We start from the raw sequence: 13,650 nt of genomic DNA, 5'->3' as shown, positions 1-13,650 counted from the left end.
CCTGTGGCTTGCATTAAAATTTGACCACATGGTTCCAGTTTACCTATGTAAGCATGAACAAGTGTTTCCCTCACTCCTGTCGAAGCTACTGTTGCTTTATAGCGAGAACCGTGGCTGACGTTGTGCGAATCCTTTCAGGGAGCCTGGCAGTGTGCAGGGGACTAGACGTGTATTCTCTTCTTGCATTTTCATATCACCCTTCTCTTACATGGAGAAGGATGGGAGGCACAATAATGACCCCCTGACAGTGTTTACCTCCCAGTCCTCTGAACACGGGAGTACATTACTTCACAGATGTAGTAAGTTAAGGACCTTGAAGGGGGAGTTCTCCTGGATAATGTGGGTGGGCCCAGTGTAATCACATGAATCTTGTAAGGAGGCAAGAGGTCAGAGTTAGAGAAGGAGACTGATGTTGGAGTTCGAGAGGAGGGGTGAGGAGACAGAGCATGCCCAAACACATGAGAGGGAGGGAGGCAAAAATTTGAAGATGCTACACTGTTGGCTTTGAAGATGACAGGAGCGGCCGTGAGGCGCACACTGCAGGTGGCCTCTTAGAAGCTGGAAAAAGGAAGAAAATGAACTGTCCCCAGTGCTTCCAGAAGGAACACAACCTGTCAACGCCTTGCTTTGAGGACTTCTGAGCTCCAGAACTGTAAGTGATACATTTATTATGTTATTTAAGCCACTAAGTTTGTGGTCGTTTGTTCCAGCAGCCATGTGAAAAATAATGTAGGAAATAATGTAGGAAGTCTTACTACTGTGTGTATTTGACAGATGAGGAAACTGGGGATCAGAAAGACAAAGCAGCTCTCCCGGGGTCACTCAGCCAGGGAAGTGGTACACTGGGGAATCATGCCGAAATCAGGCTCCAGAGCCCATGCTTGCCGCCCTCATGATACACACTGCGTCTGCAGGAGGGGGCCTCTGGCACAGTCTGACTGCCTTCTGGGCCCTCTTTTCTATTCACTTGCTTAGTGAATAGAAGGAAGGTCCACAGGACCTTGGCAGGAAGGTCCACAGCAGACTCAACGCTGGGGTGAAATGAGAGGAATTTTTCTTCCCAAGTATGCTGTACCGTTAATGTGAGCCATCTCTCTTTTCTAAGGTGGTTTTAAAGGAAGGCAGATTCTTGCTGTGGTGTTGAGAGGAAAACAGGAAGAGGCTTTAGCATCCAGTGCAGATCTCTCAGATGATTCAAAAAAGAGCTCCCCCAAAGTGCTTTTTCATGAAAATGGGGGCAGGGGAATATAACATTTAAGAAACACTGAAGTGAAGAAAGCCTTGTAAGACTGGAGCAAGCCTCTGTGGTATAGTTCACAGCTAAAGTGTGTTGTTCATCTCCCAGATGGAGGAGGGGCGGAGGGAAGACCCTGCCTGTCCTCTCACTTAGTAAGTTTATCCTCTGGGATCAAAGACTCAGGAGCCTGGAGAAGAGGCAGCAAAACTGCCGACCACGAGAGCTGCTCTGGTTGGAGGCTGCCAAGAATAGAGGTGTCGTCAGGACCCTGAAGACCCAAGCTCCAGACTGAATTTTTTTTTAATATATATATATTTCAATTTATTTATTTTAATTGGAGGACAGTCACTTCACAGCACTGTGGTGGCCCCTGCACACGTAATGTTCTTAATATCAAAGGCAAGCGAGAGGCTGAAGGAAGCCCAGACTGTGTTTGAAGCTGTGAACAGGACGCAGGAGGGAACAGGCCAGAATAGCAGTGGCTCAGGTAGAGGCAGTGAGCACTGGCTGGCCAGCACTGTGCTGGCAGCTGCAGGACCTAGTTCCTGGAGGCAGGCCAGCTCCTCCTTTAAGGGCCTTCTTAGGCCCTGCTAGGAAGAATACAGCATTTTCACACCTTTCCCTCAGGGAAGAACCAGCAGGATAGAGCCATAGGGAGGCACAGAGAAGAATGGGGCTTGGGAGGAGAAAGAAACCAGTGACTGAGGTGGACAGGAAAGAAATGGCTAGTTACAGAGGCTAACTCCGAGGCAGGTTCCATGCTAGATATCATCACATAAATTCTCTCCTTTAGGCAGTCAGAGATGCTGAGGTGGATGTTACACCGTTTTGTAGAATGAGGCTCACAGAGGTTCATTCATTTGCCCAATCCCAGCGAGTCCATGCCAGAACCAGGAGTGAAACTTGGTTTTGGTTTTGAGCCCAATATATTTTCCACCACACTGAGTTGACTCCTGGGGGGAATCATAAAATGCCTCATGAGTTATTTAATGACTTGGAAAGCCGTTCAAGAGATATAGCTAAGTGGATAAAGCAGGTTATGTGATCCAGCTCTTATTAACACGCATTTATCCTAAAAAGATCGAGAATGAATATATAACACACCTTAATGTCGTCAAGTGGATACATCAGAGTGTTGAAGTGGGGGGGTGATTTGTTAAAATTCTTCTTGCTGAGTCTATATTTTACAAATTTTCTATGGGAAACATTTAATGTATTGATAAATACTAACAGCTCTGAGATTCAGTTGAAATAATTTGGTCTGAGCAAAGATTTCCAAGTATTTTAGAGGTGCCTGAAAGGGGGTGGCCTTTGGGGGAATTTCCAAGTGTATCAGAAGAGCAAGAGCACATGTCTAGAAGCAGGACATGTTAGGACTATTTTTGTGTCTGTGTGAATGTGCAGGAAACAAGGAATCACATGCGGCTGTAATAATATGTAATACGTGTGTGTAGGACAATACTGGCATTGGGTATGGATTATGGAATTAGTGCCACCTTGGAGGGCCTTGAATGCCAGGTTAGGATTTGAAATGCTTTGCTAAAAGTAACAGTTAAACTGTGGCAATGAATTCAGTGGGGACTGTGTTTTGCAGGTTGCTTTTTTGGTAGAGGAACCCTGGGGAGAGTCCACTGATCCCAGCACTGCTGGTTCTGGGTTTTGGCACACTATCACTGCCTAGTGGTTGCACAGCCAAATTGTAGGGTTAGTGGTCTCGATTGTAGAAAAACTGCGTCAAAAGCCAAAAATCCTAGGCAAGGTTTCTCTATCTCCAAAGAATTCCGAAGGTTTATAAATATCTGTATAAGGCATGGAATATTTTAGTCTTAACCTGGGTATCTTTAATGATGTGGACACTGCTTCTTTGAGTAATTCAAAATTGTTCAAACCCAGCAGATAAAGAACATTTATATCCTCTGGAATATACGAGTATCTGGGTTCAGCTGAAAGTTGAGAGCACTTGATAGTTTTGAGACTTGTTATGAAGAATAAAAAACTTTAATTCCTACCAGGTTGACATTTAAGAGACTTAACTGCTGAGTACCAAATAAGCAGTGATTTTTATGGAAGCCTTCATTTCAGCTGATTCCATTGCCTGATTAGATGTCATTGCAACAAGAACTGGATTTTGAACAGAGAGTTGGAGATGTAGCCGATGTAGTGATTTTTTTTTTTTTTAATCACTATAACCAATTTGAAACATCTTCTGGCAACTAGGACTTTTTCACTCTCTGTTGTAATTCTAAGGAGGGCTGAGCTGAAGGAGTGAGCATAGCTCGGCTCAGATAGTTGTTGTTTCAGTAAGGATGTTAGGGAAGGTGGTTGGGGAGGATTACATATGATCGAGAAGACGAAGTAAGGAAAAAGTCTTTAAAAAAAAAAAAAAAAAGACAACTGTGTTAGCTTTTAGCCGGCAGAGTAGCTGTGGATAAATGCATACAGAATCTGTCTGCTTTCCATGGAGCCCTCTCTGTGTTGGGAGTTAGTGCTTTGCAGAGTCCTGAAGTCTGGGTGCTAGCTCTGGCTCCACCCCTAATTAGCTCTGTAACTGGGCAAGATGACTTAAGGCCACGTGTTCCTTAGCTGTAAAGCTAGGTTTTTTAATCCATCTCTCTCTCTTTTTTTAATCTCATATAGTGGTGCTGTGAAGTTCAGTCAAACAACTCTTATAAGGTGATATAATAGTTATCAGGGATGTGCAGTTTCTTTGAAAAGTCCAAATGCTGTGTACAGTTTACCTCTGATTCCCTCCCCATTCCTCTTCCTTTCTGCTGCTCCTGCTCCCAATCTGTGTCAGTTCTTATTTCTGCCTCTGGCCCCAGCCCTTTTCTCTAGTCAGATTCAGAAGGTGGACAGGGGAACATTATTCTGGTGTTCCAAGTAGTCTTATTTCCTCTTGTCCACCAGTGCCTGGTCATGTGGTGTGTATCTAATAGAAACTGGCCAGTTTATCAGGTCCTGAATACTGTCAGTATCGACCTTTTGTCTCTCTTCATCAGCTTCCTCAGTAACTTCTTAAAGGAAACGTTTCTTTAAAAAGGTTGGTAGGGCCCCACCCTTACTTAGCTCTAACCAGGCAGCCTGCCTTTGGTCTGTCTGACACATGGGAGTTTGGAATGGGATTTCTTTGGGGTAAAGATTCTTTGGAAGAAGGAGTCTGAAAATATCAGCATTGGCCTTGGTCTGGGATAAAGACCTTGGATCATAAGAAAGAGATAAAGGACTAGACTCTGAAGAGGTGGAACAGCTATAAAATGCTGTTCACATTATGAACAGCTATAAAATAAAGAGTGGACCTGGGTAGATGTAGCTACTTCAGAACAGTTGAAGGTGGGGCTGTCATTCCAGCAAGAAATAACCCCAAAGGATGCAGGCTGGAGTTGTGTGTACGATCAGTGTTTCAGTTGATGGTCTTTTTCTAAAGTTGGTGAAAAACTGATTTCTGTCACTGGGTGCTCGGTGTGATGTTAACCTGGGGATGCTCCTCTCCAGGTTGGAGCAGCAGGAAGGTGAAAAGAATGAAACGGCGTTCTTCCTACAAGACACAAATGCTGTGTTCACAATGACAGCAGTTGATTCTTTGGGGTTTGAGAGTAGAGCCCCGGAAGAGACACAGGATGCCTACCTCGAAGTAGGAGCTTCGGGAGTGGGGTAGGTCGTCCTGGGTGCAGGACACCTAGTCGGGCTTGGGAAAGATTCTCTTTTTTAAAACAGCACTGTGTTCCTTGGTACACATGGGCACTTGGAATTGAGCGGGACTTCTTTGGGGAGCGCTTCTGTTATTTGCAACAGTCTAATTTTTCTGTTATACCTCCATACTTCTCTTTTAATAATTTAAAAATCAAAATGTGCAGCTTTTAGATCTTTTGAGCTCTTAAAATGGGAATCTTCTTTAGAATCTGCAGATCTGGGGCAGAGGAATAAGTATTCCTTTAGGCCTGATGGATTCAGAATTTGGGATTGCTGTGTCAGAGGTGGAGCAAAAGTGGTTCCAGCTCTGCTTAGGAGGAGAGAGGGTCCAGCGCAAGTTCACAGGAGCAAGGGGCTTGTAGGTATTTGACAGAGTGCCAGGTAATGTCGTCATCACAGATCCTTCTTGCCTTTCCATTAAAGGCTTCTGTTGTTGTTCTTGATAAAAAAGAATGATACCTAATTGTTCAGGAAAAAGCAAACATTTTTCCTTTTATTCTAATGGTTCTCCATCCCCCCTTTCTCCCTAATTAGTCTGAAACAGAGCAGCTTTACCACACAGGAAAATTAGTAGGCTGCCAATTTTGGGGTTTGAGGACTACCGAAAGGCAATAAACATGGGAAATACCTTTAAAAGTGCTGATGAAACCTTTTCCTCAAAGTCAGAAAAAAGCACACATGAATACATTAGTTAAGAATGGACTCCCCACATGTTTTTGATCTGAGAAGTCACTGAACCACCTGGCTAAACGTTGGCTGTTCCAAGGATAGACACACTGCAGTAAGAGATGAAATCTTCAATTGTGAAAGCTTGTCGGGGTTTTCCCTTGTTGTTTATTTTGGGCAGACATGTGATTAAATTATCCAGAAGTTTATTGAGCCCGGCCTCAGTAATCTGACTAATTTAGATCAAATTAGTCTTTGTTACCTTGGGCAAGTCACGTGATTTCAGCCAAGCCTTAGCTTCTCCATGTGAATCAGGGAGATAACAGCCTCTCTTTGGAAGGGAACAGTACGTAAAGAGCTTAGGGCAATCCTTTGCCTATGAAACGCTCTCTGAAGGATGTTGGGTATGATGGTCGGCAGGCTATGCATTGGTTCGAGATGAGAAGGTGACACCAGATTTCCTGCAAGAATTCTGTGTAAGTCATCTTTGCTCCAGAGCAAAACTGCAGCTCAAATTTCTCTCCTCCCTAACCAGCTACCATTGATTATTTAGCTCAACGTGTACCAACATCTCCACACATCTGGACTCAATTTTCTCTCTTCCCTCCACATCCCCACTGCTCTGGGAGAAAGTATTGAGCACAGATTGTTCTTACTTTGAAGGTTAGGCTCATGTCTGAGTGTTAATTGCTGGTGCTTTCTTGCCTTGTCTAATTGTCAGTTTCTAGAACCTTCCACATGCTCTGCCCTGAGGCCTTGATGATTTTTGGAATGATGACTTGCCCTTGAAAAGATCGTAGTAGATCTGACTTAACCTGGTCTGAACTGGAACACGAATGCTCTTGGTTTCTCCTCCAGGACCTAGGACACTGGCCTGCCTAATTCCCATGTAACCTTCTGTGCTTTGGTAAACTGATACTGAAACAACCGATGTGTACAAGCATAGACACACAAAGATCCAGATACCTGCAGAAGAGGAAGCAGAATTTGGTAACCCCTCCCCCACCTGCCCCCCCCACCCCCCGCCCCGGGAATAGATAGAAAGAAGTCATCATGTGTAACTATATTGGATGTGATTCTTTGGCTACCTGCAGCCATTGACATTGATTCACTGATGCGTTGACTTACCTTGGCTACATCAGGTCTCAGCAGCTTGTGAGCTGTTCTTCTGCGTGAAGTGAGTGACACACAGATTAGAAGACCTGTTCCAACCCTTTTAAATGGAGCATAAGACAGTTCTACATTCTGCCAGATTCCTCAGTGATCATGGGCTTTTGTCTAGTTTTATATTGAAGTATAATGAGGATTGAGTAGCTAGAAACTGGCCACAAAGTAGCTTGTATGCAGCTGAAGGAGCACTGGATTGTGTGTCTGGAGACCTTGTTAGTGGTCTCAGCTTGTGACTAACTGAGACTGTGGATAAAACACTTAACCTTCGTCTTGGACTTTGGCTTCTTTAGCTCTTGCCTGGAAAATCCCATGGATGGAGGAGCCTAGTAGGCTGCAGTCCATGGGGTCGCTAGGAGTCAGACATAACTGAGCGCCTTCCCTTTCACTTTTCACTTTCATGCATTGAATAAGGAAATGGCAACCCACTCCAGTGTTCTTGCCTGGAGAATCCCAGGGATGGGGGAGCCTGGTGGGCTGCCGTCTATGGGGTCACACAGAGTCGGACACGACTGAGGCGACTTAGCAGCAGCAGCAGCTCTGAGATGAGGCTGCTTGCTGGTCTTGGTGAGCCAGCCCTTGAACTCTAATAATTTATAAAAAATTAACTTGAAATGTCAGGGCTAAAAGAACCCTGGATTGCTCTCACCTTGCCCTGATGTTGCTCAGGTTTGGTGGAGCCCTTTACCAAGACCATTGCTTGTGAGCCTGGTGGGGAAGTGCCCTTATGATTTGGGCAGCAGAAATGCTGCTGCCGGAAGGATCTCCCTCATGAACGGTCCTACACCCGTAACTGGTCTTCTGGGTGTAGCCTGACAGGCCTTTTGACAAGACTGGTTTCTACAAAAATACAGGTGAATGTGTTTCTTTTTTTTGGGATTACCATTTTTTTCACTTCGTTTGGTATAAACACCAAAGTTGGCTGTTAGAAATTATCACCATTGTAATGTGACCTAGAACCAGAGAGTCCACAAGGTGGTCACCGAACACATCTTTCTCTGGGTCTTCTGATGACCCAGGGCACATTGACATGGGGAAAACTGCATGTCCCTTTCAGAGCAAGTTCATTCAAGCTATAGAACCGTTGTTACACTGCAGAATATTGGCGTGTGCACATATGACGGGGGAAAAATACATGTCTATTTCAGAACAAGTTCATTATAGTTATAGAAACTCGTTATTACACTGTAGAATATTTTTAAAACCATCCTTAATTTCTTATTCTAGGCAAAATATTTCCATATTTTGCAATAGAAAGCAATAAAATATCCTAGAAATGGCATTTTAGTATATGTATAAATTTCTATTTTGTATCTATGTTCAACCTTTTATGTTAAATATTAGAGCTTATTCATTTCCCATATGATTAATAGTTCAAAAACATAGTTATCAGTGGCTGTTTATATCATCTATAATAATTTCATAATTCATTAACTGTCGCCACAATGTATCAAAACAACTTTTTAATTTAGACCTGTGAGGTTTTTGTTCTAAAGTGGCCTCTGTAGGTAGGAAGACCAATGGTCTTTAGAATAATAGATTCAAGTTCATGTTGATTGTGAGAAGAAATTGCAGGTAATTAACATCTTAAAATTTTCTATTCTAGACACAATCTAAGATGTTTAAAAATTCAAAGAATTCATAAGAACTTCTTTTGAAGATTCTATTTTTGTCCTTATGTGTGACTAAACACAATGAGTCAAAACAATGAAACACGAAGGAAAGATATGACATTATGGAACACAGACTATGTAGAGGCACATACGTCATTTCATAAGGTTGTCACGACCAGTGAGATAAATGGTACCTTACTTCAAAGAAGACAAAACTGAGCTCAGAAAGGTTTTGCACTGGCCCAGGTTTATCCAGCTGGAAAATGGCAAAACCAGTGTTTGAACCTAGGTCTATCAATCCAAAATAATAAATTCTTGGGATGTCCTTGGCAGTCCAGTGGTTAAGACTCCGTGCTTCCATGGCAGGAGATGTGGGTTTGATCTCTGGTTTGGGAACTTAAGATTCCACATGCCAGGCAGGATGACCAAACCACCCCTGCCCCAGAAAACAAACCAAAACCCCCTATAAAGAAACAAAATACCAAATTCTCCTAAAATGTATCAATGTGAAAGCCTGGCTTGAGGTAATTTCTACCTGCTTTGGGGCCCCACATCACTGAAAATCTGTTGGAGAAACTCAGAAAGACAACCCCTGCTCTTGAGGATTCTTGGTTCCTGAGACCCACTGGGACCTGGGAGGGTGGGGTTCACATGGGATCCAAGTAGATGCTCAGGTTCCAGCATCTCCCCTCCTTTAGCTTCTATCGGAGCAACCCAGCTTTTCCTAGTATTGCAGACCTGGCTTCTGAGTCAGATGTCCCGCTCCCTGCCCCCTCCACACTTGTGCAGCTGGCCCCACCTCAAAGTAGCAGAATTCCTGCCCTAGTGTTGGACAAGGGTATGATTAGCTTTTCAAGCGATCTTGGCTTGAAGCAGATCTGTGCTCCCCCAGTGCAAAGTGGGCATGTTAAAGTGGTACATCCCCTGAAACATCTTCCCCAGATTTCTAATGGAAACTCCCTTCATTGAACAGATTATTGGTTGGGACTCAGTAAAAAAATTTTCTCTTTGTGCTAACTCTGTGTTTGTGACTTTCACATCTTCATTGATGAAGACAGTTGTCTTCCTAACCCCCTAAAAGTTCCCACTCAGAGATTTGTCTGTCTTGGCTATGATCAATCATGATGGCTCTAAAATAGCATGCAGATCTAAAGTGCTTCTCTTGCCAGTTTCTTATCACCTCTGCGCTGTACTTACTCCTCCATTTATTCATCAAGCAGGTACTGAAGACCACCTCAGGACCAGGCCTGGAGCCTGACGGCCTCCTCACCACTGTCTCTCTTCTTACCATTTGTAGAATGCGGTTTTACGAGGGATTTTTTTTTTTTTTTACCTTTATTGAAAATACTAATAAGAATAAACTTATTTACTGAGTATTAAAGTTCAATAGTAAGACGCCATAGTGTGAAATGTTTCAACATTAAAACAACAGTGCTGTGAAAATAAATTTTAACATAACATGAACTTGTAAATTATGAAAAAAAAAACCATCTTTCTCACCTCAGTTACTTTACATATGTTACCTTAGGCTAAAAACCTAGCAAGCTAATAGCTATAAACAGAGAACAGCTTTTACTAGTATCGGTAATTAGAGGCAGGTTTATGTAGCTTTGCTGTTTTTTGTTTGTTTTAACTTGGTCTTGTCAATTCTTGTCTTAGTGTTCCCTGTCAGTACCATGAAAGCTTATATAGTGTGTTGCTTTAAGTTTGTATAAAACTCTCCCGTTTAAAAAATCCATCACAACAGCTTTTGAGGTATGTACCTACTAGTGTTCCCACTTTACAGACAAGGAAACTGAGGTCACCTCGCTGGTGATCACAGAGAAGGGAATGAATTATTTTCTCAGTCTGCTACATCCTAGTTTGATTTTTCAGAATTGGATAGGAATGGTGTTTGTTGTTGTTGGGGTTTACGGTCTCCAGAGCCTCACAAATGAAAATCTCAGTAAACAAGTATTCCCGCTTGAATGCACAAAGGTTTTTCATTTACAGTAGAGAGCTGAACCTCAAAAAATGAATTTGGTGATAGCTAGTATTCTTTGTGGACAACTGCCCAAACTAGTGAAATATACATAATATGTCATTGCCACTGTCCGTTCAAAATGCAGTGTGATTGATGTGAAGTACATTATTACCCTCAGTCAGTATGTTGCCAGAATGTATGAATGCAACACTGAGGGGTATTTTGAAACACAATGTGAGGTTTCCTGATTGGAAATGTTCTTGAACTAAAATATCTTCAGTGAAAAGCTTTTTTTGTGGTTACAAAAAAAGATCAGCATCTCTCAGGTTACCCGATTTGCTAATTACTTAGAATTCAGATCAGGTATTTGTGGTGAAATTAGTATGCAAAAACCATCAGTTTTTGACAAGGACTTCTGATGGAAGAAAGAGAGAGATGTAGGTGATAACATGGTAAGAAGAAAATGGGGAGTAGAGTTTCAGGATTAAATTTTGTCATCTAGGTTAGATGATGGCTTAATGTTTTTTTGTTTTTGTTTTTGTTTTTTTTTTTGGCTTAATGTTTTAATCATGGTTTACCAGAGTAGATGGATGCATAGGAAAGGCAAAGCCATTTCTTTATGAGAAGGGTCTCAAAGGCTGGGACTTTATCTTCAAAAAGACTGGTAACTGAAACTCTTAATATGGGATGAGTTACCCCCTTGCATTTCATGTAGGAGAATTTGCCAGAGCTGGTTATTTTCTAATTAACAAAGGGTAGGAAGTTGTTCTTAAGATATTGACTCAGAGGACCTGCTTTGTCTCTATCGATTTCTATATATATCTCCTGTCTGTATATTTATATGTGAGTTATTCTGTTTACTGAAGTCTAGTTCTCAAATGACTGAGGCTGAATCCAAGGGAAAAGCCTATGACATTTGGGTCATGTGCTTCCCTTTGTAGCCTCTGTCCTTGGCTACAGGTGCTAATAAAAATGTGAGTGCAATATTAACGGTGTACTTTTTTCTTGTGGTCCTCACTGCTCCCTCACTGGTCCCATCCTTTAAATACAAGAGACTTTTTGCTTCAGAATGACTCACTCCTAAAAAGGAATGGAGCTCTTTTATTCTCAAGTCTTTCATCAAATGCTGTTTTACCTGACATGACAGTTCTTGCAATTACCCAGATGGTGAGCTGTTTCTTAGCTTCTTGGAGCCTCAGTTACTACATCTGTAAACTGGGTAGTGAGGGGAAGGGGAATAATGGCACCAACCTCAAAGGATTAGATGAGAAGTGAATCAGTGATATTTGCAAAGCACTAGAAAGGTGGTTGGTATTAATACATAACAAGGGCCCAAAGAATGTTGATTCAAAAAAGGCAAAGATTGCTGCACAGAAAGTAATGAGCTTCCTACCTATGTAGACATAGAGTAGGTTAAAATAATGTGCCTGTGAGCAATATCATCTACCCTGGAGGGGGAATGGAAGGTTAATATCCGAAGAATGCTCCAGCTTGCCCATCCCCCACCGGTTCTCCATAGTTGAGAAGGCAGGACTTAGAAAAACATCCTGGCTGATTTCCAGGAGAGATGACCCCGCCAGGGAGGAGACTGTCAGACTTTCCTTTAAGCCACGTCAGATGAGCACATATTCCCCTGCTGTCTGGAGGAGCGGAAAACTCTGCACTGTCACTGCAGGCACCCTGCAGATCACGTCTGTCAGGATAGAATTGCTCATCCCCACTCTGGACGAGGGCTTGGCCTCCTAGTCTGCCATGTGATCAGCACTCCGTTGGAGATAGTGATCCTGCACCCTCTCTTGAAAGGGAATTGGGGAAGTTCTCCTACGCATCCACTTGCAGCTGGAGTTGGGCCTTGGCACACTCTCTCATGGATAGTCAGTGGCTCTCATGCTCTCCAGAGGTTGGGATTTGGCTTCAACCAAGGAACATACACATACCTCCGAGGCCTGATGTTGTGGCTCTCTGCAACTCCGTGGATTATGGGATTTTACTAACATGGGTCTGCAGTGTGTGCTGGTTAGCTGGTGCAGCTTTCATTTTTATCCATTCATCCTTGCATGCGTGCATTTCCCATCCATTTATTCAACAGTCCTATAGTGATAGCCTACTTTGTGGCAGTCGCTAGTCTCGGGCTAGTCACCATAAACACTAGGGGGGCAGATCCATGTAAGATGAATCACAAGGATTCTATTTCAGCTGTGTAAGCCAGTTACTTTTCATAGTGCCTGGCTCCTGAGGGTGGGTGTGTCTCTTAAATCTTGGCTATTTGAGAACAATTGGATAAGTTATAATCAAGCTGCTTGCAAGGTGCTCTGAGGACCAAATACATGGTATTTGTATAGCACAAATACCTGATTCTGCCCAGTATTTAAGCCTTTGGTTTCATACTCACTGTTTTATTTGTTCTACTCAATAACTCTTAGATTAAAAGGTGTTTTTTTCCCTTGATAGATGAAACACCAGGAGCTAACTGAGCTCTCCAGTATCAGACAGTGTTGGTTACTGTGACCAGGATGACCTGTCTCTTGTGTGAAGTCCCTTTTTTGCATTCATGGCATTGCTTATATCAGACTAAAGAGCTATTTTCTCCCCCAGGAGGTGGTAAGACCCAATGTTTCCAGTGATATCATCTGTTCCCATTTGGCCAAAGTACTTGGGTTTGGTCATTTATTAATCCCATAAACATACTGAGTACCTTCCGTGTGCCAGGAGCTAACCTAAGTCTTGTGTTTTAAGATTTACTCCATGTACCAACGTGGGGTTTTTGTGTGTGGGTTTGTTTTGGGGGGGTTTCCTGAAGGTGGGAAAAGAATCAATTACATTCTGCCTTGAAAATGTTATTAATTGATCTTATTGACATATAGTTGATTTACAATATTACAATGTTGTGTTCATTTCTACTGTACAGCAATGATTGAGTTAAACATTCCTTTGAAAATGTATTAATCGTACTGTTGCTGGGGTGATTGAGAAGGGACTTGAGGCTCTGACAGTCCCCAGGTTCTTCGATAAGAACACCCTTCTTCCCATTCATTCCAGAAGATAGAGGGTGTTGAGCCGAATCTGTGCAGGTCGTGGTTTACATTCTGGAAGATCGTTTTCAGAAGCAAAGCCTTGTTAGGGGTGACTACTCAGTCACAGACATGGTGATTTACAACAAGCTTATTAAGCTCTCTCCACTCAGCTTTCTCATAATCTGTAAAGTGGAGGGGTCTAGAGGAGTCTCCAGCTCCAAGGGCCTCTATAGTTCCAAGCCTTGGCTATATTTCATGGCCCTAACCTAGAGGATGGTGCGTAGTATGCCATCGTTCCCA

At 42.8% G+C, this 13,650-nt stretch overlaps 1 protein-coding gene across 10 annotated transcripts in view; it reads left to right on the top strand.

Moving 5' to 3' along the window:
• Window positions 1–13,650, top strand: part of RORA (RAR related orphan receptor A) — an 809,419-nt gene that overhangs the window by 54,938 nt on the left and 740,831 nt on the right. For 5 of the 10 annotated variants that reach the window (XM_086321306.1, XM_086321307.1, XM_086321297.1 and 2 more), the window contains exon 2: window positions 511–652. The exons of the other annotated variants lie outside the window; for them this stretch is intronic. The gene's annotated coding sequence lies outside the window, so the exon portion shown is untranslated. The remainder of the gene's footprint in view (window positions 1–510; window positions 653–13,650) is intronic. 10 annotated transcript variants of the gene reach the window in all.

Source organism: Bos grunniens, chromosome 10 (genome assembly GCF_055505025.1).
Source record: "Bos grunniens cultivar Pamir isolate PY7600 chromosome 10, Bosgru_T2T1.0, whole genome shotgun sequence".
NCBI classification, from domain to species: Eukaryota; Metazoa; Chordata; class Mammalia; order Artiodactyla; family Bovidae; genus Bos; species Bos grunniens.
This window is presented reverse-complemented; position numbering and strand designations above follow the sequence as displayed.